This window comes from Ambystoma mexicanum, chromosome 9 (genome assembly GCF_040938575.1).
Source record: "Ambystoma mexicanum isolate Mex_15411 chromosome 9, UKY_AmexF1_1, whole genome shotgun sequence".
Classification (NCBI taxonomy): Eukaryota; Metazoa; Chordata; class Amphibia; order Caudata; family Ambystomatidae; genus Ambystoma; species Ambystoma mexicanum.
This window is the reverse complement of record NC_090931.1, coordinates 1,005,129,066-1,005,155,373: the sequence shown is the minus strand read 5'-3', so window position 1 is coordinate 1,005,155,373 and position 26,308 is coordinate 1,005,129,066. Positions and strand designations below refer to the sequence as shown.

General features: G+C 45.6%; 1 protein-coding gene and 1 long non-coding RNA gene across 3 annotated transcripts in view; one reads left to right on the top strand and one right to left on the bottom strand.

Moving 5' to 3' along the window:
• NOSTRIN (nitric oxide synthase trafficking) overlaps positions 1-26,308 on the top strand; it is a 771,458-nt gene that overhangs the window by 114,005 nt on the left and 631,145 nt on the right. The window lies entirely within an intron of this gene.
• Positions 22,859-24,154, bottom strand: LOC138489770 (uncharacterized). Its single transcript, XR_011274892.1, has 3 exons — positions 23,893-24,154; positions 23,480-23,549; positions 22,859-23,257 (listed from the first exon to the last, which is right to left on the bottom strand). It is a non-coding gene; the product is annotated as an uncharacterized lncRNA (long non-coding RNA).

Sequence of the window (26,308 nt, the reverse complement as noted above, 5' to 3'; positions counted from 1 at the left end):
TAAAGGAACACAGAGGACAGACAGTTTCACAAAGGAAAAGGCTGCACTCTGGATACTGACAGGAGGGTAGTTGATAAAGCAATCAGTGCTACTGTTCAAGGTTATTTGGTTTCAACACCAAAGGAGCAAAGGTTCATACATGTCTCTAGGGGGCTTCAGAAACGGACCAAGGGGGCAGAACCGCAATGTACCTAGTGCAGAAGAACTTCTTGGTGCTCCAAAGCATCGAGGCAGTTCCATGGTGCTTTGCAGCCCATAATACAGAGTTAGTGGCGGGAGACAGCTGCGAGTATCAGGCGACAGGCAGTTCGGCAAGCGAGGCTGGACTGATGTCTGCAGGCTGTCCGATGCGGCAGCTCAGGGCAAGAATCATTGTCTCTTTGCTGGTTGTCGGATCTGGAATGCTGGTCGAGGCGTCTTGGATGGCTCTGGTGACTGCAGCATGACAAAAGTCAGTGGTGCAGACGGATGCGGTTAGAGGACTCGACTGTCTCCAATTGTCCTTGAAACGATGGACACTGGATGATGCTTGCATGGCACTTCACCTAGCTTCTTTGCAGGGTGTGTGTCCTTTCAATGCGGATGGCCCAAAGCTCTGGAGGGTGTTAGCAGGCAATGGCCTTGTCCTTTGTCCAGAGACTCTCTGACACTTCCTGCCTAGGAAGCTTGCTGTCAGAACCTAGCAGGGCCCGCTGTGTGCTGGCTGGGTACTGGTTCTAGAGCTGCTGGACAGGTCCTTTGAGTCTGGTATCTCCCTCTGTTCCCTGGGAGATGCTTAGGGGAGGTATCCTGCTTCCCTCTTGGAACTCCTGGCCTTCCTTCACTGGCAGAAGATGTAAGGTAGACTGTACCTTCAGCTGTTTCCAAATTAGTCCTTCTTCATACTCCTTCCTAAGTCTTCAGATGATCTGATCAGTGAGGGGCTCAGCTATCTTTTAAAGTCAAACGGGGCCCAGGGGTTGGTGTAGGCCAAGCCTAACTTAAGTGAGCCAATCCTGGGTCTCCATCAACAATCTTCAGTGATGCTTCAGGTCAGAACCAGGGCGCTTTGCAACAGACAGGGGAAAGATGACAACATATACTTCTAAGCCCCACCCATCTTCCTGTCTGTTGTACATCAAAGTGTCTCCTTAATCAACTGAGCCCTCTGCAGCGCTTGATCACAACATGGCCTCATTTGAAGTAGGGGGTTGCAGGCAGACTCTCATCTCTTGCAATGCACATACTTCCCTTCTCTGAAAGGCGTGGCTCCAGATAGTACATTCACTGCCCTTTCATACCAAGGAGGGGTTATAGTAACAAGTTGACACATTGTATTACAAAGAGGTGTTGGCGTCTGGTCTCCATTGTCACTTCTTGCACCCAGGCCTTCCCTGGGGCCTGCTTATTAACATTCTTCAGTATTCGCCGCCACCAGCAAGGTTTGACAATGGAGATGCAAATCCATGGGCGCCTTGAAATTCTAATCAGGCTGCTCATGGCCAAAGGCTTTTGATGTATCCACGGCTGTCAGATGTCAGCTACACATGACAGGGGAGGGCGGCGCTGATAAGCTGTGTCCTCCAAGAGTACAGGACTATCTGCTGTGCAGCGAGCGTAGAAAAATGTGTGGCAATGGCCACACATATTTTTCGGAGGTTGTTCTCCCATCATTAATTCTTTTAAATAAACAAAAAAAATCCAGACGACCACTCTCTTTCCGTGCGGATGGTCGAATCCCTCACATTTTCCCCACTCAACCGAACTTGTAACGAGGTCCAATGTTTTTTAACAAGCCATGCATTGTTTGGCTTCTCTGCACACTTTTGCACACTTTCATTTCATCCTGCATTGCCTGTATTAAACTATGTTATTGTTGAAGTAACACTTGCTTGTCACCTAGCGATTTATTGAAGTATGTTATTACTTGCACACAATGGTAACCAGCTTGTTGCATGAGCGGTTATTCTGCGGAACTATTTTGAGCAGTTTTGTAAACTGGTGCAAATAATGTATTTGTTCATCCAAACAATCCGGTAGCCGTAGAAAATGTTGGGAAAGAAAAGTCACAGATGAAAAAGCTGAATTCGGCAACAGGAAAAATTCAACAAATCCAATAATGTTGAATAAGGGGGGGGCGAGGGTTGTGGCACTCCCCCGACATTATGGGAATTTGGGGGTTGCACCCTCTTCCATAAAAAGGAAAGCATGGGACAAAGTGAGATAACAAAAAGAACTGAAAAAAAGGACCCCGTCCAGATGTTCTGCCCCTCAATGTGGAGGTGGAACTCAAGTTGCAGGGAGAGCGCTGCAGAGAAGGACAAAATGTAAGTTTGGCGTCAGAGGTACATTTTAGGGTTAGAGGGTGGAGGTAGAGAAGGGGGATAGCGGGCAGGGTGATGTGCGTGATTATTGCGTGCCAAACATTTAAAATTCGTAATTTTCAGATTCTAAATGTTCGGCTAGGAAATAATCACGTACATCCAAATCTCCTACACCAACTTTAAGGGAAAGAAAAGATACACTGAAAGGAAACCAAGCATCTATCTTTCCTCCTTCAACATGGATATCATAAACATGTTTTGCTATTCTTCATCTAACAGGCCTTCGTCTGGTCAACTACCTATTCCTCCATTTTCCACAGTATCCTTAATTTGGTCGTTCCATGACTCAAGATCCTAAGTAACCCATTGCCCATGCAGGAAATCTCAATCAATGCATGATCAAGAGCCACCTCTTACTCGGCCCTGACATCCTGTGACGAAATGGCTTGATTACATATTTGATCAAATATATGATTTATTGGCACCTGGCAAGGGGATGTGGTGGCCTCCAAGCCAATCAGGAGGCTCCAAACAGGGGCTATACCACATGGTTAAGCCCTTGTTACAAGCCTCCTTGGAGCAAGAGACCACCACCTTCCCTGCCGGGACTCAGGTGAGTGCACCTCCTCATCCGCTACCCCTTACCCACCACTTCCACATCTCCAATCCACCCTCACCCCTCCCCACTTACCTGGCACACCCGTGAGCCACGCGGACTATGTATAGTTCCCTTCTCCCACTTCCATGGCGGCCATCTGGGATTGTAGTTTTTTTTCAAGTTCAGAAATGGAAAACATGCAGTTTCTCATCTTGAAAAAGAAAAATTAGCATCCTAGTTCAAAATGCTGGTATGCTAATAGCAATATTCAACTCACTGGGGGAGCATTAATGGTCAGGTAATGCCCCTGGGCTTTCATTAAGGCCCTTTCTTGACCTCTAGCCTGTTCCTTACGCCCAGGAGCATGACCTGACCATGCTTAAATATATGTATTAATCACCAATTTATAATCAATATTTTTCTCACTTTCAAAATTCAATATTTCTGAAAACACAACCCTGCACATTCTAGATCAATTACACGATTCAACAATATCTATAATGTTCTAAATAACAACAACCTGCATACCCAAATTAACCCAAAGAGTACTTCTCTTAAAATGAGTCCAGGTGGGTCAGGGTAGCCCATCAGTCAGAAGCCTTCCGTATGGGATTGTTTTGTTGCACTGAGCTTCTTTTGATGAAAGATAAATAGGTTTGTTTTCCCCGAAGATGGCAGAGCTAAACCCTATTTTATTGGGCCCTCCCCCATCAGTAACGTGTTTCCATGTAGGTTGAACAGAAATTTAGCTTGAATCTGACTCAGTGGAGAACCAACAAACATGCATTGGCAATGCCAATATTAGCTATCTGGCCCTGCAGATTAAACATTAATGTATTCCCTGAATAATTTTCTAAAAAGTCTAACATTTAAAATATGCTTCCCTCCATTTATAGTTGTATCCAATGATTATTTTAACAAATATTTTCAAAATGATAGTACTCATGGAAATCTGACTGCTGTTGGGAGAAGGAGTACACTATGTGCATTCAACATTAGCTCACATGCTTTGAATTAAATACATTACAGAATTAGGAAGAACATTATCAATTCTGAAATAGAAACCCTTCTCTCCATGTGTACCAGGAAACTGTGCTTCTTTTGAAAACAATCCATGTCGGCTTATGAAATTAAAGGGTCATTTGCTTGACCTGTGTGATGTCAAATAGACATTTATGGTCCACAACATGGGCTTTCTTGTTTACTTGGTACCATCTCAGAAACAATATGTAGAAACGGGCACCATCCGTTGGTTTTCTCACGTTGTTCCCCACACTATTTATAGAAATGGTATGATATATCATTTCTAGAGAAATGTTAGTCACCATTTCACAGGCTCCATATTACTTCTTTGTGGAATTTGGTAAAGCACCTTCTCTTTTATTGCAGTAAAGTGCCACACTTTCTGTTCATGGTTAAAGAAAAAGTACATCATAGATCAACCTAGCCAGGAACCTTGTGCCATTCTCTATTATCCTTCACTTTCCTCTGCAATTGCAGGAAAACACATAGGGCCTGATTCGTAGAATGTTTTGCGTGCTGAATAGTAACTTGATTCATGGAACTGACTTTACGTGCCTTTCGGGGACCTCACAGGGACTCTGTACAGGTCTGTCATGGCTTTGCATGCAGTCGAGCGCTTTGTGTGACACTCCACACAAAGTGTGGGACGGGACTACGCAGAGAAATAAATAGGGGATGTACATGCAAATTCCCCACTTACCTGGCAAAATGAGGCAGAACGTGGGCATGGTGAGGGATGGGTAACACAGTGGCCCTCATTACGACCCTGGCGGAAATCGCGGTGCAAAATGCACCTTGGAGCACGGCGGAAAGCTGCCGATAGCGCCATGGGGGTTGGCGGATTTTCCGCCCCATTCCGACCTTGGCGGGGCGGTAAATCCCCATCCCCCATTTTACCCTTCCCCATTCCCATTTTTGCCCCATAGGGTATAATGGGAGTGGGGAAGGCGTTAATTACGCCACCTCAAAATACGGTGGCGTAATTAACAACAAGGTCCCGTAGCGCCATGGATTTCTCCGCCCGGAAAAACCAGGCGGAAAACGCTCCATGGCGCTACGGAATCTCGTAGTAGGGCGGACGGGTCCGCCGCGAATAACGCTGGCGTAAACCCACTCCGCCAGGGTCGTAATGAGGCCCAGTGTATTCGCACTCCCATTCAAGTGCAAACACAACTGAATTCATGAATATTCACTGTGCAACGTCACATCGGCAAAGGTCACGCAAAAAGCGTGTAATCTCACCGCCACCTGATACTACATGCAAAGTAAAATGCGCATACAACGTAACAAGGGAACAAGGCATATAAAATACGCAATGCACACCATTCCAATGTTGGCCAGTCACAATGAATGCTGGAATACTGGGAGCCATCAAAACATGCACGCAGAAGGAAGAGGAGGATGCAAAGACCCTGGATTTTCACACCACGCACCATGCTGTTTGGGATGCCAGACAACCAGGTATACGTAAGGTACCGGTTCCCACCCCATAGCATACTAGACCTGGTCAAGGAGTGGGAGGAAGACCTTAAATCCCCCACCATCTGCTCCCATACACTCTCCTCCCTGGAAAAGATACTGACAGCCCTCCATTTCATGGTCACAGGGTCCTTTCAGCGCACCACTGCATAGTTGGTGGCATATCCCAGGCCTCACTATCGCACTGCCTCCACCGGGTGTTGGCCTGCATAACATCAAGTGTGTACATGTGCGTAGGCACATACACATGCCATGCACACTGCAGGAAAAGCAGAGAGTGTGGAAATAGTTATATGCAGTTGCACACTTACTATGTGTACTTGGAGCAATTGATTGTACCCATGTTGTGCAATGCTGCCCCGATTGATGGAGCACATTTACCGCAACCAGAAGCACTGACATTCAATAAATGTGCAGGACATTTGTGATGCTAACAGAGTCATCATGCAAGTCAATGCCAATTTTCCTGGCAGCACACATGACAGCTACATTTACCGCCAGTCACCACTCTACCGGACCCTGACATCAGGAAAATGTATGGAAACTCCTGGCACATAGGTCAGTATGAACTGTCACACACATACATGAATTCACGTGACACACTGCAAAACAGACCATGACAATAAATGCCTACCCGCTATCCAGATTCCTGCTAATGCCATTCAGGAATCCTGCCACACCAGCTGAGGTAAGATATAGTGCAGCACATAGAGCCACTGGGGGCATAGTGGAGTGCACATTTGGGGTGCTTAAGTCACGTTTCTGCTCCTTTGACCACTCTGGTGGGGTATTGCTATATGCCCCATCAGTAGTATGAAAAACCATTGTGGTAGCATTTGTCCTGCACAATGTTGCCACACGGCATGGCATACCAGTTGATATGCTGGAGGGCCATCACCCTCAGCCACAGCCCCTTGCCCTTGGTTGGTCAAAGAGAACAGAGAGAGGCTGCATGCAATCAGCTTGCACAAATCTACTTCGCAAGATAATCTGCCCCTGTGGAGCACAAACAGTGAAGCCAAATCCCTGGTGCCATTCAATGATGACTTGGGGCAACCCTACGTGCCCATAGCAACACCTGAGAATTTGTGTCTGGGAGAGGCAAACTGTGCATCACCATAGCCATAACATCAAGTGCAACAAACACTGACACCGTCATAGCAACTGTAAACAACAGTGTCCAATTAGCACACGCCAAAGCACACAACACAAGCAACAAAACCACAAAAACACTGTCACATGGCCACCACCAAACATAGTACATGCAAACCCACAACAACACACAGAAGAACACAAGTGGGAAGGCACAGCAGGAAATTAAAACTGCAGTGAACACTTGTGTCAATGGCCCTGGCCACCCGATCCGTGACTCACAACAACACACAGCTTAAGTGGCCATCCCACTCCCTTAAAACAATTATGGATACAATAAACATCTGCATACAAATACTCATACAGAATGAAAAAATTACAGGTTCAATACAAGAATGATGCACATTTCACCTCACACCTTTCCCCTTGTGAGCCTGCTGCAGCTTCACACTAGAATGGACCCATCCTCCCCTTCATAGGCTCACAAACCTGCATACTCTGCTGACGTGTTGCAGGCAGGCATCCAACAGCACTGTACTCCACAATACCAGCAAACATCTTCCCTCACAGAATGCCTCAATATTCAATAACAATACAAGTCAGACAAGGTAACACATCCATGCACTCAATTGCACTGAAATATGTTCCCATCTGAGTGCCATGCCACAAATGTAAGCAAAAACTCTCCAGCCACCCATCACCACGTGTCTCTGCACCCATGCAGCAGGACTCAACCATCGCAAGCCAATGCAATTAAAAATTAAAACACCCCACACAGTGACACCTTCCCCACCCACACTGCCTGCCCACCTGAGTGATATGCAGTGAAGGACCAGATAACACTTTTCACTTGTTCTTGTCAGGGGTCATTGTGAACACTCTGATCTGGCTGTAATCAGAATGACACTGAGAGCACTCCAAAATAGAGATCACTGAGAGGTTGGAGACCCAGGATCACCTTGGAAGCACCCCCAATGCCACAATATGGCATCCCCTGATTAACGTGGCATCAGGACAGTGCAGTAAGCACTGGCAGGGGAGCTGATGATGGAAGGTTCAAGACGACGGAATGCAAACATCACTCCAATTACAGTGAAGACAGGATCCGGCAGAAGGTAGCTGGGCAAAGAGGCAACAGTTATAAATGAAGGTAGGGCAAATAGGCAACTGACATAAAAGAGATAAGCAGACAAGAGAAATGAATGAAAAACAGAGGTCAAGGACACAGGCACACAAAAAGGACAAGGGAAAAGGTAAGAGGAAGGAAAGGCAGAGGTCACAAGGACTGGACAGAACGGGGACCACTGAGCCGGGAACTGAAGGGGGCGTTGACATGCACTAAGCAGCTGTTAACAGGCAGCAATATTTCTGCTAGTGTGCCGTGCATGGCACATGTCCCCATGGCAATCAACAAACCCAAGCCAATGGCGTGCGACTGGTGTCCTGGGTGAACATGTCATCCCCCAAATGGCTGCAGTGCTATGCTGTGTGTGGAGTTGTTTTAGGGCAACACCCCCAGAAGTGGCTGAAGTGCCAGGAGTAGACTGCTAGCATGGGTAGACATCCTATGAAAATCTGAGTGAACAGGGATTCCATGTGGCAGGCAAAAAACATGCAAAAACTGCAAGCAATAACTGGCCAGACTCCTATCACCATGTGCCCTTGCACCCACACAGGGCCCTGCTGACCTCAGGATAACTCACAATAAATACCCCACACACAGCCTCCCTTAAAACTTTCACCAGCAACCACCACCCCCTGATTGCCACGCAAAAATAAGCATAGATTGGATCATGTGTTCCAGCACCCATGAAGCTGGACCTGTTCACCTCAGTCCAAGACAATACAAATGCACCCCACACAGTGCCAGACTCCCTGCCACCAAGAACATGTCAACATCCGGAAGTACAAATAACAGAGCATGAGCACCTATCAATCTAACAACAACAAAACTCACTAACAGAGAAATCACTGGCAGTGAAGCAAACAGATGCCAAGCTCGGCATGACATGCAGTCTGGAAAGAGGTGTCAGTCAGCCCCGGGATGCAGGCACAAGGGGGATCATTGATTACAGGCATACATGTTCTGAACATCCACTGTCAGGTGTCACGTGTGCCTTTGGGTCACCCATGGATGCATGGGGGAAGGGACAGCAAGCAAGTGAGGAGGTGAAGGTCTGGGGAGTGGAAGTACAAGTGTGGTAGCTGATGTGAAGGATGACAGAGGGCAAAAGGGAGATAGGACATAAAATGATGACTGCGTATCTGCAGACTGGAAAGAAAGGGGGATGGGGGATGGCTGGTGGCGAGATGAGGAGCGAGATTGTGGCCTTTACAGAGGATGAGGGTAGAGAGAAGGTGTGCAAGAGAGGAAGACAGACACAAAACGACTAGAAAGAAACAGCATGGTTTGAGAGACTGGAAGGCACATAGATGGAAAAGTAGCACATGTTGGGGAAATGAAGGACAAAAGTGGGCGAGGGCGAAAGGCAGACTGGGAAAAAAAAGCCACCTGGACATTGCAGATCTCATCAAGTCCCAGGAACTTGACTTCATTGCCATCTCGGAGACCTGGCTGCACCCTGCCTCGGGCCCAGCTCTCTCCCTAGCCATTCCACCTGAGTACTCCATTTCCAGATGTGACCGCACCTATAGAGGCGGCGGAATTGCATTCATCTATAAAAATTCACTAAGACTTAGAACGGTACCAAGTATGAATCTGGATTTTGCGGAGCTACTTTCTGTCAAACTTCCACTCTCGTCTAACCAAACAGCCACCATTCATCTAGCCACCATTCATCTATTATATAGACCTCCTGGCTCCCCCTCATCATTTGTGGATGACGTTACCTCATTAGTTCTTGACAAAGCGAAAACTAACTTGCAAACCATCCTCATCGGAGACCTCAATCTAGGCTACCAAGACCCTAGCGACCTTGCGGCCCTTGACCTGGCCAACACTCTAACCGATTTAGGTTTCGCACACCATATACAAGACCCCACTCACATCAACGGGCGATCCCTAGACTGGCTAAGCGACACCAACTGTAACATCAGCTTGCTATCTAACACTCCATGTGCCTGGTCCGACCACCAATCATCACCTTTAACATGGAAGCAACTCCTCTACCTTAACGTCCCATCGCTCCAGCCATTCCCACAAGAAATAAAAAGAACATAACCCCAGAAAAGTTACTGCCATTCATCCTCCCCACTCTCAATAACGTCACTGACTCTTGCTCGAACCCTACTATCTTAGCCGACACCGATAACCAGACAGTACTTGCAGCAATAAATTCTATCGCCCCGCTCAAACTTAGGAGACCTAAACAACATGCACACCTCAACTCGTGGTTCACAGCATAGCTCAGAGTGTTACGCAAAGAGAAATGTCTCGCAGAGTCACGTTGGAAAAGTCACCCCTTTGATGCTCATAAGGACAGTATTTTCTTAGCTACTCTCAACTATAAAGAAGCTATATTCCAGGCCAAAAAAGACTCCTACAACAACCGTATCTTATCAGCACAATCCAACACTAAGGAATTCAAAATTCTCAAGGAACTTGAGACGCCTACAGCCCCTCCTGACTCTTGTCCTAAAGACAACAACTGGTGTACCAATATTCAGGCAGCACTTTTGGGCAACATCGCCACTCTCCAAACCAAAAATAGTGACAAACAAAAGTCAGACCAACTTCTGACCACTCCCATGCCTAGTACACACAATGCCAACTTGACCCACAAACCGTTCTCCTTCTCCCCTCTCAATAACATTGAAGTGGAAGGAATTATAAACAACCTCAAGCCTTCCAACTGCCAAGGCGACCCTTGCCCGGCGCCTATCATTAAAGAAGCCTCTAACGACCTAGCTACCTTCATTACAGCCTTCATAAATTCCTCCTTCAAAACGGGTATAGTCCCTGACAACCTCAAGGATGCCTGGGTGATCCCACTACTTAATAAACCTTATCTTGACCCTAACATACCGACCAACTTCAGGCCGATCACCACAGTCCCGTTCCTGCTCAAGATCCTTGACCGCGCAGCCTACCTGCAGATCCAAGACTACCTTGAATCTAACAATCTCCTGGGGCTAAGACAATCAGGCTTCCGCCCGAAACATGGGACTGAAACAGCTCTGATTGATTTAAAAACACAGATGGAGACTCTAAAAGACAATGGGAAGTAAGCGCTTCTCCTTGACCTTTCCGCGGCATTTGATGTGGTTAACCACCAAATTCTCTGCCAACATCTTAAATCTGCGGCCCACTTCTCAGACTCTGCCAATGCTTGGATCCACTCATTCCTAAGTAATAGGTCCATGCAAGTCTTCTCATCCACAGCATCGACAGACCCGTCTCCCATCCTTTGCGGCGTCCCTCAAGGCTCCTGCGTGTCGCCTACGCTTTACAACATGTTCACCAAACCCCTTTTTGATGTGCTCGATTATCTGGGTGTCTCATACACTATGCGGATGACACCCAGATACTCATCCTCATCACTGGTGATTACACAGCCGACACTAAATCCTTGAATAATGTCTATCTAGTCATCCAGGCCTCGATGGCTCAACACGAACCGTGCCTCAACGATGACAAGACTGAGCTCCTGTTACTAGGATCAACTCAACGTCTCAACAAACTAGACTCAGCCTACAAGTCTTTTAACATTGATGGCAATGTCATCAAGGTCTCTAAAGACACCAAAACTCTTGGCGTCTTCCTGGACTCCACCCTCTCCTTGAACAGGCAAACAAACGCTGTAAGGTTGGCAGCGGCCTACACATGTAAACTTATCACAGCCTGTAGACCCTTTCTGCACCCACATAACTGCATTACCCTTGCCAGAACACTCATTATGTCCAGAATTGACTACTGCAGTGCCCTTTACCTAGGGACTAGCCAGTCCAACCTCAATAAATTGCAAACCATACAAAATAATGCCATAAGGGCAGCTCTCAATATTCCCAGACTATGAATACGTTCCCGGTTGCTCATGGGCCTGGCTGCACTTTACAAATAAAATAAACTTCAAACTTCAAACCTGAGAAAGGTCCATTCACAGATTTTCATCACAAAAACAACATGCTCTGCCCACCATGGCATGGAAACCAGAAAGAGGCACATGTGCACAACATCCCTGCAAATAGGTCACTTCAACCACATCTGCAGACCCTGTACCAACCATCAACACACCCCCTGTTGAACACCACTATAAATTGACATGACACCAATTCCCAGCTGTTGACTCACCCTCCACCAGACCACACACCCTGAAAGAGACAGTCCCAAGCGTGTGGGGATCAGAGGGTGCACTGGCAATACCTACAGGGACAACAAATGAACAGAAGCTGGGGAGAGTGTACAATGTACCACATTCGTGTGCCCACAATATACACACACATACCGTGCAGTTACCCACAGTGCTGAATTCGAACAAAGGTCATGGAAAGAAAGTCATGCAATACATCCAGGTGGAGAGATCATACCGAAAATAACAATGACCAACAAGTGACTTGAGCGGGGAACACAGGTACAGTCCATCAGGGGTACACATGTGCCAAGCAGTACACCCCTAGATGCACCAAGTGTGTCAAGCCTGTCCTGTTGAGTCAATTGAGACAAATGGCCTGATCTTTGTTACCAGAGGCAAAGTCATCAAGGGGAGCAGCCATGATCGTGTATACCTGATAATGGACGTGTGTGTAAGATGTGAAATTGTAGCAGGGCATGGCATGTGAGAGGATAAGGGTGTGGAGCTGGCTCTGTCACTGGTCATAGAGTAGTGTGGATAGGGAATACACCTGCAGGTTCTCGTAGAACACATGGGGCAGGGGGGGAGAAGGGTGTAAGTAAGAAGATATCATAATGGTCAGTGAGACAAGTGGTGAACAACCAAATAAGAGAGTCCAGATGCACAGAGAATTGAGAACGTGAATGAGGATGTAGATTCAGAATGTGGCAAATACTGCCAATGGCTCAAGTGTGATAAGTGCTGCACATTCCCATTACTTGGCTGTCAATTGTGGAAGTGCAATCTGAAAAACAATGCACATGCATGGATGTGCAAGGGTACATACACACGCATGAATGTGGACATATCCTCATCTGCACTGACATTCACTCTGATTCCATGATCACAACCGCAGAAATTAAAAGTGTGAGAGTGCATGCAAAGATCGTACTGAGCACTAATACAGATATTACACGATAAATAGTGAGCATTCTCCTTAGTTGCTGACAGAGCTGCCCTGATGTGATTCCCTCATCACCTCCACTGGACACCATACCTCCACATTTGTGAATGGAAGTGCAGTGCCCGGCAGAATGCATGGGGACTACGGAGGTGAAAGTGTGCAGAGTGGACCTCCCATGTAGTGCAGTCACTGGATGAATCAGGATCACTGCAAAAACATGGGACATTGTGTGTCACCAGCGATAGTAGCAAATCATGAACCACACATATGTTCAAAAAGATCACCAACCCACTGTTACCTGCACATGCCATCCTGTTGTCATCAACTCAACCATAGAAGGTCAAAACACTGTGCATGGCTGCATCTCCAGTACTGCCCTCATTACACACTTGGAGGGAAACAGCACATCTCTCAAGGTTGAAAAAAAACAGTCCATCTCGGACAGAGGTATGAAACAATCAGAGGAATGTGTTCATCCTGATCAAGGGGGAAAGTAAACTAAAAATCAGATGACACTGGTCAGGTTCAAAACAAAAAAATAAAGTCCATCCTAGCCTGGGGGTAAAAAGATGTCCACCCTGGCGGGTGTAGGGGAGAGTGTTTGCCCCTATCTACATAAGTGGACCACGAAAATCAACTACAAAAAACCAAAAACAAATTAAAAAATCCTCCATGGGCTCACAGACATCACGGCAGAGGTGGTTGAGGAGGCGTGGGTGTGCTGGGACTGACATCCTGTGCTGTATCCTCAGGTGGTTGTGGGCATGGCTGTGGATACAGTTCACACAGTGCCAACACCAGCCATGACACAGATACATGCACCATCTCCCAAAGGTGGTGAGGTCACAAAGAGTCTGTATGTTCGCTCACTCATGACACCTCAAGTTGCTGGGACAGTGTCTGCCTCAAGGCATCCATCTCTTTGTGCAGCTGTGTCCTTGTGGCTGAGAGCTGATCATGCAGTGAGGTCCTCAAACTCTCTATTTTACAGCGATTGGATTCATGAGATGTCAACATCTCCAGCCTCAGGGCCTATCTATGTGCCTTAGCATCTGCATTCAGAGACTCCTGCAGACACTTCAGATCAGCCCTTCGTTCTTTGATTTTGGCCTCCACGCCCAGTCTGTGGGAGCGGCTTGAGGACCACATGATTTGACGCCATTGCGCATCCCGGGTCGCTGGTGTGGATATTTTCTCCATGCCCTCTGCAATACAACTCAACACATCGACATGCAACATTCTCTGCTGCCACACTGTCTCTCCAGAAGGCAAATGGGCCCACGGGGGCATGATGCAAAGGACCAGGCCCGTTGCTGCAGAGCCATCCGTCATTGACTGCAGCTCTGTAACCCTCCATTTGACATCAGTCCCAGAACCTGAAACCAATTCATGGGAGGGATGTCTTGAAGCCGTAACTACCGTGGACGTGGGGCTCACCACTGACCAGCCTTGTGAATCCTGCTGCACCATCACAGACTCAACGGCCCCATCTGATCTGCCCATTGGGGCACTTACGTTCTCCCTCTGCGTATCAGCCACTTCTAGTTCTGCCTCCGAATCAGCAGAGTCAGAAGAGTCCATAGAGGCTGGAGCACGATTGATAATTGCTTCTGGCACCTGTGGATTTTCATGGTGAAGGACACCACGGCCTTCACTGGTGGTCTGATGTACCAGCTCCTCTTCTTCCTCCTCCTCCTCTGAATTCGCTGCATCATAACCAAACATGCACATGTACATCAAAGTGCATGCAGACACAAAATGGATGGACACCCATGCATCTGACATTGTGACTTGGCACACTGTGAGCTGTAAGCCACAGATGTATGGCATTTGCTGACATGCGGCACTCTCCCACCCCCTGTCCATGTTGTTAGTGGGCACATAGAGGTACAAAAGTGGTGTAAACAATGACTGATGGGCCATGCAACAAGTATTTCATCAGAGAACCCAGGGACAAGTACTGCCCATGGGGCATTGTAATGCTGAAGGCCAGCACATGGCATCAGTTAGCCCACCAAATCCACAGATACTCCCAAGATTGAAATATGATGGACAATACATGATTCCCTCTTTGTACTTGATAACTGTATCCGGATGATTCACACATGTACAGTGTTCAACCATTGTTCATCATTGCTGCATATGCCGCATGACTGAGATGCCAAACAGTGATATCCTTGCAAAAGTGCTCCAGTGGATGCACTGGGACACAGCCTACATGCATTCCCTCACCATCCTCTGTATCCACCAAACATGCCAACCACTACCACATTACACCAAAATATTATCCTGCTCCATGATCAGGACAGCACGGTCCATTGAGTCATTGTGCTGAGCGTAGTCCATGTACAATCAATAACGTGATATGTGTGCAGCAATGATGTGTATACTGGCCAATTCACAACCCTCTCAGTGAAGGCTGCCCAGCGCCATGTCAAACTGTGACTACACATATGACTGTTACCGCCTGGTGTGGCACGTCAATGATGACACCATGTCTCCCAGCACCTTGTGTGTGAATTCACATGGGCGTGAGTCCCCTGCTGTATACCTAGCACAAGTCATGGATATGCAGTGTAAATTCACATTATGTGTGATGACAGTGTCATTCACATGACATCATCGTATGAAGTGTCCATTGATGACTGGTAAGAAGTGAGTGACAGACAGTCATTGACTGTCATTTTGTATGACACTGTCGGGCAACAGCCACTGTCAACTAATACAACCCAAAGTGGCACTGCATGTTGCGTGTGTTTGCTGTGCACTATATTCGACCTTGCCCTGTATGACCACACAACTTGGTGGTCCCTTGCACCAGCTTTATGCCACTTGTGCATTCAATAGTGCATTGGGAACATTGACATATGCATCTAATACAAGTGTGCCATGCAGTACCCACACTCAATAACATGTATCAATCAGAGAATTCTCCTCAAATTCAGTACTCAACTGTACAAAAACCCCTTGCCACACTGCTACCACATGGATTTTTACTGGCTGCAGGCCAGCACTGAGTAGAGATGCTAATGCCTGCACTGCCCGTCGAAGCATGGCCCTGCTCTTTTGTGCACGATTCACCCATGTGGCATTCCTGATGGTGAGGAGGCTGTGTCTATGTGAATGTGACCCCACATGACATATCATGAGCTGCCTTTGTCAGACATACTGCTAAATGTCATTCATGGTCTGGGGGTAGTACGTAGATGCAACAATCATTCACTACATGCATGCCTCCGGTCTAGGTAATGTTGTGTCCGTTTTCTTGACCGGGCATTCTCGGACTGCGAACCAGCACCTCCTCATCTTCAAATCCCATGACACTAGAAGCAACGGAGCCCTTAACTCACATTTGAGTGGGTGGGTGATCTGGACAAGTATGCATGTCTCAAGTACACAGACAGGCCAATGTTTGTGCGTGTGTCGTCCACAGTGATGTGAGGAATGTTTGTCATGCATCGACTGATGGACACATACAGGCATTTCATGTCAGACAGGTGGTTCTATTATGAACTGTATTTACCTATTTGAAATTCGACCATGTACATATATGACATGCAATGCAGACTGGCACACTCATTGGCATTATTCATGCCTGTAACCTTTCGTATGGGCTTTCTACCGACATTTCAATTGGAGAGTACCAGACTGGCCACCTTAGAATGATGAGCCACCATCAGCTATTAATCACCATGTTTTGTCCAGTGTTGCCATTTGCATTATACAAGTCAAGTTGCATCTACAGAACACCTGCTACACAAGACAATGGTCTGTGGGCACTGATGCACTGGCAGGCTGGTCATACTACAGTGTGTTTAATACAGGCAGCTTGGATTTGCATCCTGAAAAGGCAGCACACAAGAGCAGATGACAATACAAACATGCAACTCAGCAGCAAATGATTTGTGTGGTAAACATATATCGCATCTACTTAATGTACAATGCAAATGATACATGTGAATGTGTAATTTTTGGTGTGACACAGATGTGCCCTGGGTGTCCTTCTCAAACTCTAGCAGGAGCTGCTCTGACGACCAATCACGATAAAATCAGCACCAACCATTTGGGAACTACCCACCTATGCCCCTTTTTTAGGCAGAGGAGGCAAGGAGGACCCATATGGGGACACTGGTTTCAAACATATGCCCCAACACAACGGCAACCATGGGACAGGAGACGCCCCAACAGATAGTAAGCACTGACCATTGCCTGCCCATTTTAAATTTGGCTAATTTTGAAATGACGGAACCCGAAACTTCTGTTCTCTCCAAGGGTATATCATTCGTCACAACAAAACAGACAGATTGCTTTGCGACCGAAACGGAAATCCGTAGATTCCTAAGGAGAGTACGACTCAAAGCTTTCTTTTTGAATTATCCTGGCAGGGAACCAGATCCAGATTCTGGCTTGCGTGTTCCCTCAACCTTTATACCTCAAGACAACCAGATTCCCAGAGACGTTTTGAATTTTGAGAAATGTATTCTGAAAGATCTAGGGAAACTATCAACACAGAAAAAAATATTTCAAACAAAACCTCTCGTTTGATGAAAACAAGGCCCTAAATGAACGATCTAAAAACTTGGCAATAGTGATCAAGCCAGCGGAAAAAGGCAGTGAAATAGTGATTATGACAAATGCCCAATACTTAGATATGATGAATGAACTGTTACAGAACAGAGAGTTATAAGAAATTGAAAAAAGACCCGCTTAATTAAATCAAAATTGAGATTGAAAGCTCAGCACAGCATGCTCTTGTTCGGAATTGGATTTCAGAAAAAGAATCTGAATATCTCACCACCAGTCAAGGGCAGAACCCCACAATCTATGCCCTACCTAAAATACATAAAAATTTGGAGGAACCTCCAGGAGGCCCAATGTCTCAGGTTGGGAATCCGTGCTTGAGCCACTATGTACATTTATTGACACCTTTCTCAAGCCCATGAGTGTGCAAACTGAGACATATTTGAGAGACGAAACCCATACAATTCAGAATTTTTTTGAAAACCATACAAATACAAATACACAGAGGCTAGTAACTATGGAGATTAAGTCCTTATACACTAGCATACCTCAAGATCAGGCAATCAAGTGTATGCGAGAACAACACACCCTATTCAACTTACAAGAACGCGTTCCATCACAACTTTATCATTGAACTAATGAATTTGGCATTCTGCAAAAATTATTTCAAATTTAATGGCCAATTTTATCTACAAATCAAAGAGACTGCAATCGTGGCTGCTTTTGCCCCATTTCTAGCCATTCTTTACATGTCCAACTTTGAAATACATAACATCTTATCTGACAGAAACCGTTACAGAAACAACATTGTGAATTGGAAACAATATATTGACAACATTACTTTTATATTCGATGGCCCATAGGCAGACATTGAGCCTTTTCAAATTTGGCTTAATAATATTGACAGGAATATCCAATTCACAATGGAGTTCAGTGCTGAAGAAATCATCTACTTGGAACTTAAGATCAAGCATGTCGCAGGCAAACTGAAATGCTGCCTACATAGAAAAACCAATGCCAGGAACACCTAACATTTTTCAAGTAATCAACAACAACATTTTCAGGAAAATTTGCCCTATGGACAAAAGCTGTGCATTCTGAGAAATTGTACTGATTTTTATTAACAATCAGAAGACCTGGATGCTCGACTAAAAGAAAGGGGATATCCCAAAAAATGTATCAGCAGAGCAAAGAAGCAAGCTTGTTTCACTGATGAAGACTTTCTACTATCCTCAAAAACTACTCGAAATCAAACACTAGAAATGGACAGAATAATCTGTGTCATCACTCATGGGCCTCAAACCTTTCAAGTCAAGAAACTCATCTCTACGTACTGGCCAATTGCTACCTTAAGTTTACCAGATGAACCATTACCAAGATTTGCCTTTAAACGGGAAAAAAATGTACGTGACAAACCTGTACACTCTAATTTCAGAAAAGCTTCAACAAGGATGGGTTTGTGGGACCTCAGGACTACAGTTGGACACTTCCCACGTGGAGCTTGCTCTGTATGTAAATTTAGCAAAAAAATGAAGGACTTCAAAATTGGTGACAGAACATGGATACTTCAAACTCTCACAAACGGCAAAACCAAGCTGGTTGTGTACTGCATTGAGTGTCCCTGCGGTCTACGGTATGTGGGCCAAACTACACGTGCAGCACATATTAAGATCTCGGAACACCGATCCAAAATCAGGTCCAAAACCTTAATGGCACCCCTGGTAAATCATTATGTCGAACTGCAGCATACTGCAAAGGACATCTTTCGGTGGATTGTAGACATTGTCACCTATTCACTAAAGGTATCTCAGTACCTATTACAGAAGGAGGCAAGATGGATTCAAAGACTGGCAACTCATACAAGTGGCCTGAACGAAGAGTTTTTTTCTATTCCCATAAAACGTTTTTGAAATATGACAACAGTATTACTTCAACTAAAGTTATTTGGATAAACCTAAACACATTTCTAAAGTGTACATTGAAATATGACAACAGTATTGCTCCAACTGAAGTTATTTGGAATATCCGAAATACAAGATGGAGGTCTATATTCAGAGGAAATTCTCCTCTTCTTAGTGAACCATCATTCAAACTTTGACTAGTTAAAAGGAACACAGCCGACATCTACTTTTCATTTGACTGGACTTCTTCAACAAAAGTGAAAGGTTTTTCTCCATAATTTCTCTGGCACATTATTCAAATGTACACATTTACTAACCCAACCCAATTTTTGCCACATGAGCACTTTATTTTTTTTTAAACGTGCATCCGACTTAGATTCAACAATCAGCAATAACTACTTCCTTTTACAAGCAATATTCAAAACATTTCCAACAAAACTCGCCTTTCAGAATTGTTATTTCAATTCGGCACATCATGGCCATTTGTCATTAAATAATGCACAGATTCAGATAACATTACAAATCGGTTTGATAGTTTGCGTCCCATTTGAACAATTGCTTGTGACAATACAGACAAATTGGAAGTGAATGGCAAAAGCACTACGGTAAGGAAGGCTCTTTCGAACATAAGGCTCACTTTTTTATCACCTCATTAATACCACAAAACACATATAATAATGCTTTCCGCGTTTCTTTGACAGCTGGGAAACATGGAAATTAAACACAGTGCTATTTTAATGCCAGGGCTCTCTGACTAACTGGTTGGTTTTTCAATTAAGGTAGGCATTTTCTCAATCTTTATCAACCACACATTTTAGCCCAAAAAACTGCTTTAACTAAGTGCTCCCACTTACCATTGAGGCTCCCTCCTTTTTTAGCTTTGCAAACCTCTCTCTCGCCAGGGTGCTGACAAGCAGGAATAACCTTAACCCAGCTCAATCGCCCACTTCTGGCCTGAGAGAGAAAATATCCACCAGCTGTTGGCCACAGAATAAAGGACTCCACACAACTCCGTTTACAGAAGGTACCTTGTTATTTGTCAGGGCACAAGGTACTGACTGTTGAATTGATTTTAATTCCCCCCTTCTTTTCAAACAATGTTTTGTGACATTGGGATAAAATACCATCTATTCACAGATCCACAAGGTCAGAGGAACTGTTCCTCGCACCTTAGTGTTCCACATATGCGTTGTTTCGACAAAGTGACCACCGGCTTATCTCATCCCGTTTTGCCCATCAAATTCTGTATAAGATACTTATTAGGGATCTTAAGTAATTATACAGTCTAATAATGTGCAATTGAAAAAGCTGTCCATTATTCTAGATGCAATCACTATATACTTCTTGTGTCTGCTTCCCCCTAGGGTCCATCACCTATCTGCCCTGGGGAAGCCATTTCTGATATTTTTGCCTAGCAGGTGGCTCTGTTGCCGAAACGTGCATTGATGTCCGATAACATTTAGTGAGATATTTTTTAACTTGTTTTCTGATTTATGCATACACATAGGCAGACCTGCATGTAACCAACACGCCAATTCTTAAATTAGTACAATTTGGCTCCTTAGGATGTATCACAGCAACTTAACCATTTTTTCTTTTTGTTGTGTATTACAAATCCTGTTAAACTTTATTAAAAAAAAGTTTGTTTCTTTTTTAAAATCAATTATATTGCTTTAATTTGTCATGTGTTGAATTTGCTATTGATTCAGTTTGTCTTTCTGTTTTACAAAAAATGTTTTTCTATACTGTCTGTGAAGCATTTTTGTATTTTGAACCTTCAAACGTTGTTTGAATTTAGACTTCTGGTTACATTTACATGAATCAGTATTTATAATAACACACATGTGATGATTATGATTGCATCTGGAATGAAAAATGGAAATCTCTCAAGTGTGATATCTGTTTAGATACATCCCACAGTTCAAAATAATTTAAACTAATTTGAACTAACTAATGGATATTTTTATGCTTTCTGTGGGTAATGTGTGCCTGTCAGCGGTGCATGTCATGGGGTCTTGCAATTTGCACATATTTCAGACATTGAAATCCTGTATGAAAGAACTGGCACAGCTGTGTAGGCCAGCAGACACTGATGTGTACTGTCACACTTACATGTGCCACACATGTGTACCACACAGCAAACTCCCAGAATGTAGGCCATGTGACAGAAGTCTACATGGTAGCAAACGTGCATTGCCCAAGGGTGGCTGAGGGCTGCAGCCAGCTGTACTACTTCATATATATGTGTAGGTCAACCATGATTGTCCACACATATGATGCACACAAATGCCACTCACCTGATGTGTTCTCATAGGTCTCCACGCCTCCCACACCTTGCACCTTCTTAATGGTGATGAGTTGACTCATGGTCTCTTCAATTGGAGTCAGTTGCTCTTCCTCTACTGTCCCCCTTCCAGTGCCCAGTGCAGAGGCCAGGTTCACACTAAGCTTATGCTTGGTCATCTGTGTGAGATCATTCATCCACTTCTGGACCTGTCTAGCAGTGCGCATCTAAACATCTAAGGCATTGATGAGGTCTGTGCAATGCTGCCAGTGTACCATTCATTGTGCGGGTGTATGTGTGCTCCCTGCATACTGGTACATCTCAAGATGGTGATCGGTTACATAGTCAACAAGGATCTGGAGCTCCTCATCAGAGAAGTGCCTCTTCTTCTGTGAACCCTTCTGCAGTGAAGTGTCATGGGGTGGAGCCTCTTCCTGCTGTGCAGGGTGCCCCGTTTTGGACTTAGTGTCCCTCGGGGGTGCTGCTTCACCTGTCTATCTCTGACCATGTCCATGCCCGGGTGTTGGGTCACCCCCTCCTGGGGCTCGGCAGCTGTGTCCTTGTAAGCACACTAGGGGACTTTGGGTGGGTAAGTAACCTGTACTAAACCCTAACTTAGCCACACAATATTTGTACAGGTCTGTTCAACCAATTAAAATTCAATCATGTCATCTTGTACATCCTAAAATGCCCTCCAACCAAACCAACTGTACCCTCCTGTAGTGTCTAGCCCCTAGGAGGCAGTGATGTGCCGCTCATCTAGGGTGATGGGACAGGTAGAGGATTGCCTTAACTACATAAAAGGCAACAAACAATATTAAAAATACTTATGGGACACTTTGCGCTGTGTCCCACCGTGATAGAAGTCATAAACTAATCACTGATACTTTAATTTCCCTGTTTCTCGACCTCAAGTGCAGTAAAAATTGAAGTTAAAAAAACAAAGCTCAAGAACTGAAAGAGCTGTGTGCAGAGTTTCCATGTGCACAAATGTTCATGCAACAAAAAGGGGAATCCCTAAATTAGTGAGAAACCCCATGAAAAAATAGTGGGCAACCAGTTTCAGTGGTATATGGGAGTGCAACCAATTTCTTCAGGGCCTTTTGTGCTAGTCTATGCACCAAAACACAAGTCGATGGGTAGGGAACAGGGTCTGCCTCCCAGTCTGTAGCCCCTGGTTGTACCTCAGCCTGAAGCACAAGACACACAGCGGCCGTTGCCAGCCGGTAACCCTATACTGCACTCCTAGCGTGAACTAGTCCCAAACGTTATTTCAACCTCATAGAGTCAATCGACTCCCAACTGGAAGTGTTTGACCTACGAGGGTTGATTTTATCAAATTGTTTCAAAGTAGTACATTTCTCATTACTTGGCTAGTGTTCAGGTAGTAAACGATATACATCAAGATCTGTCAATCTGTTTGTCTACAGTCAAGAACCACAAGGCTGAGAGAAGACAGGTGTAAGACAGAACAAGTATTTTTATATATCGTGACTGGATTCAATTTACACCAGACTATTGCATTACAGTGTGGGATACTGATTCAACAAAAATGTATATTCGTACAATTCAAAAACAAAAACAGTAATATAATTGAGCTGGAAAGGTACTCAAACAAACCGTGACCTATACACAAGCATATATAGAATGCAACTCATAAATACAAACATGGTAAAAACATTTGTGTATAAACAAATAACCACATTTGTGTTTTTCTACTTCTGGGCAGTCTCATTCATTCTGATCAGAGCTTCCTAAAGACACTCCTAAAAGATAATGTGTGCCAAAGCGTTTCGGATTATTCAAAATCCATCTTCAGGGCAGGACGTGTTTTAGTTTCAACAATATTCGATTTCGATCCCTACAAAGGATGAAGAAACACTAATTAGACCTCTTTAGAGTTTGAGAGACTTTAACAATTTACTCTCGTATAAGTGGAAATGCACTAACCTTGTTTTATGGGTAAGTAGAGAATATTGGCTACCACCTGTATGGTAAATGTAACAGAACACACATTGTAAGTGTCCAATCTAAGGCAAGGACCTTGCACTAGAGTGAAACCTATGTTGTCTAATTTACTCACCCGGTCGGAAGACCAACTCCTCTCCGCGGGTAATGTAATAGTGTCAGGCTGCGATTCAGAATGTGGGCGGCTAAAGGCAAGGAGAGATATGAAGGGTATACCAGTCATGTATAGACAACGCCGCATCTCATTATTTCAAGAATAACACGTAGACTGATCAAGTCTGTAGCTACATGTAAGTTTAGTTGCAAACACAGTCAGTTGTGTAAATTCAAATAAATGCATGTGGAATCAGAGGTCTACCCCCCAGGTGACACTTATCTGTGGCGTGTAACATGATACTATCTTTATAATTATACTTCTAGACAGATGCTCGCTTGTCATAAGAAGGGCAAATGCCATTCTACATCAGCGTGTAATGTCTTTGGGAGTAAAAGCGCCTAGGCTCTAGGTATCTGCATCTTAAAACTCACCTCGAAAAACCACGACCGGCATGGACAAAGCGCAGCCCGTCACCAAGACACGCTGATCGTCTTTCTCTAGCATAAATGGTTGACATAGGAGCGGCGCGCAAGCGTATCCCTGCTCCGGGCGCCATCTTTGTGTGGGACTTTGCGTCCAACATGCAATATTCGTTTGTAAAGCTTTTGCACACAAAGGAAGCAGGTGAGTCAGGCAGCAGACCGCGACCTGGGCTAACGGAGAAAACACTGTAAAAAGTGTTATTATCCTCCGTGTGCGTTCCCTGCCCAAGCCCCATTTCCTGGTCTCTCCCCTTCCACCCGCCTCCCATCCCGCCCACAGGCGATTGATTGGTTGCCTGCTCTGCAGCCCCTGGGCCTAGCGCCCTGTGTGCAGCGACTCACTCCATTCCACACAAAGGAAGCAGGTGAGTCAGGCAGCAGAGCGCGACCTGGGCTAACGGAGAAAACACTGTAAAAAGTGTTATTATCCTCCGTGTGCGTTCCCTGCCCAGGCCCCATATCCTGGACTCTCCCCTTCCACCCGCCTCCCATCCTGCCCACAGACAATTGATTGGCTGCCTACTCTGCAGCCCCTGGGCCTAGCACCCCGTGTGCAGAGACCCGCTCCAAGCCCCGAAGCCTCCCTCTCCCACCCCGCCCCCTCCTCCTCCCGCCCATCCCTGCTCTGATTGGGCCTCGAGGCCTTCATCTCTGGTCCTCCCAGGGGAGCCCTCTGCCCGGCAGCCCCCTGCGGCTAAGGGCCCCAAGGCCAAGGGCGGCTCCAACAGAGGCAGCTCCTAGAAGTGTCAGCAGGTGTCCGCAGGGGAAGCCAGTAGCCAGCCGTCAACCAGCAACTACAAGGACCAGTAAGGTAAGGTCGCTAGGTTTGGGGGAGAGATACAGCTCTATCCTAGACACCTGGCCACTAGGCAAAACCAATGTCTACCAATGTAATCAACCAACCATTGCTCCAAACTGCATTAATAGGCCTCTCTCCCACTATACAGGTGTCTCAAACTTAGCAGGGCCGCTGTGCCCAAATTGCATTGTATGATTCTCAAACTGCATTGATAGGCCTCTCTCCCACTATACAGGTGTCTCAAACTTAGCAGGGCCGTTGTGCCCAAATTGCATTGTATGATTCTCAAACTGCATTGATAGCAGGGCCGCTGTGCCCAAATTGCATTCTGTGATTCTCAAACTGCATTGATAGCAGGGCCGCTGTGCCCAAATTGCATTGTGTGATTCTCAAACTGCACTGATAGGCCTCTCTCCCACTATACAGGTGTCTCAAACGTAGCAGGGCCGCTGTGCCCAAATTGCATTGTGTGATTCTCAAACTGCATTGATAGCAGGGCCGCTGTGCCCAAATCGCATTGTGTGATTCTCAAACTGCATTGATAGCAGGGCCACTGTGCCCAAGTTGCATTGTGTGATTCTCAAACCGCATTGATAACAGGACCGCTGTGCCCAAATTGCATTGTGTGATTCTCAAACTGCATTGATAGGCCTCTCTCCCATTATACAGGTGTCTCAAACTTAGCAGGGCCGCTGTGCCCAAATTGCATTGTGTGATTCTCAAACTGCATTGATAGGCCTCTCTCCCATTATACAGGTGTCTCAAACTTAGCAGGGCTGCTGTGCCCAAATTGCATTGGTGATTCTCAAACTGCATTGATAGCAGGGCCGCTGTGCCCAAACTGCATTGTGTGATTCTCAAACTGCATTGATAGCAGGGCCGCTGTGCCCAAACCGCATTGTGTGATTCTCAAACTACATTGATAGCAGGGCCACTGTGCCCAAATTGCATTGTGTGATTCTCAAACTGCATTGATAACAGGGCCGCTGTGCCCAAATTGCATTGTGTGATTCTCAAACTGCATTGATAGCAGGGCCAGTGTGCCCAAATTGCATTCTGTGATTCTCAAACTGCATTGATAGCAGGGCCGCTGTGCCCAAATCGCATTGTGTGATTCTCAAACTGCATTGATAGGCCGCTGTGCCCACTATAGAGGTGTCTCAAACTTAGCAGGGCCGCTGTGCCCAAATTGCATTCTGTGATTCTCAAACTGCATTGATAGGCCTCTCTCCCATTATACAGGTGTCTCAAACTTAGCAGGGCCGCTGTGCCCAAATTGCATTGTGTGATTCTCAAACTGCATTGATAGCAGGGCCGCTGTGCCCAAACTGCACTGTGTGATTCTCAAACTGCATTGATAGGCCTCTCTCCCACTATACAGATGTCTCAAACTTAGCAGGGCCGCTGTGCCCAAATTGCATTGTGTGCGTCTCAAACTACATTGATAGCAGGGCCACTATGCCCAAATTGCATTGTGTGAATTTCAAACTGCATTGATAGCAGGGCCGCTGTGCCCAAATTACATTGTGTGATTCTCAAACTGCATAGATAGGCCTCTCTCCCACT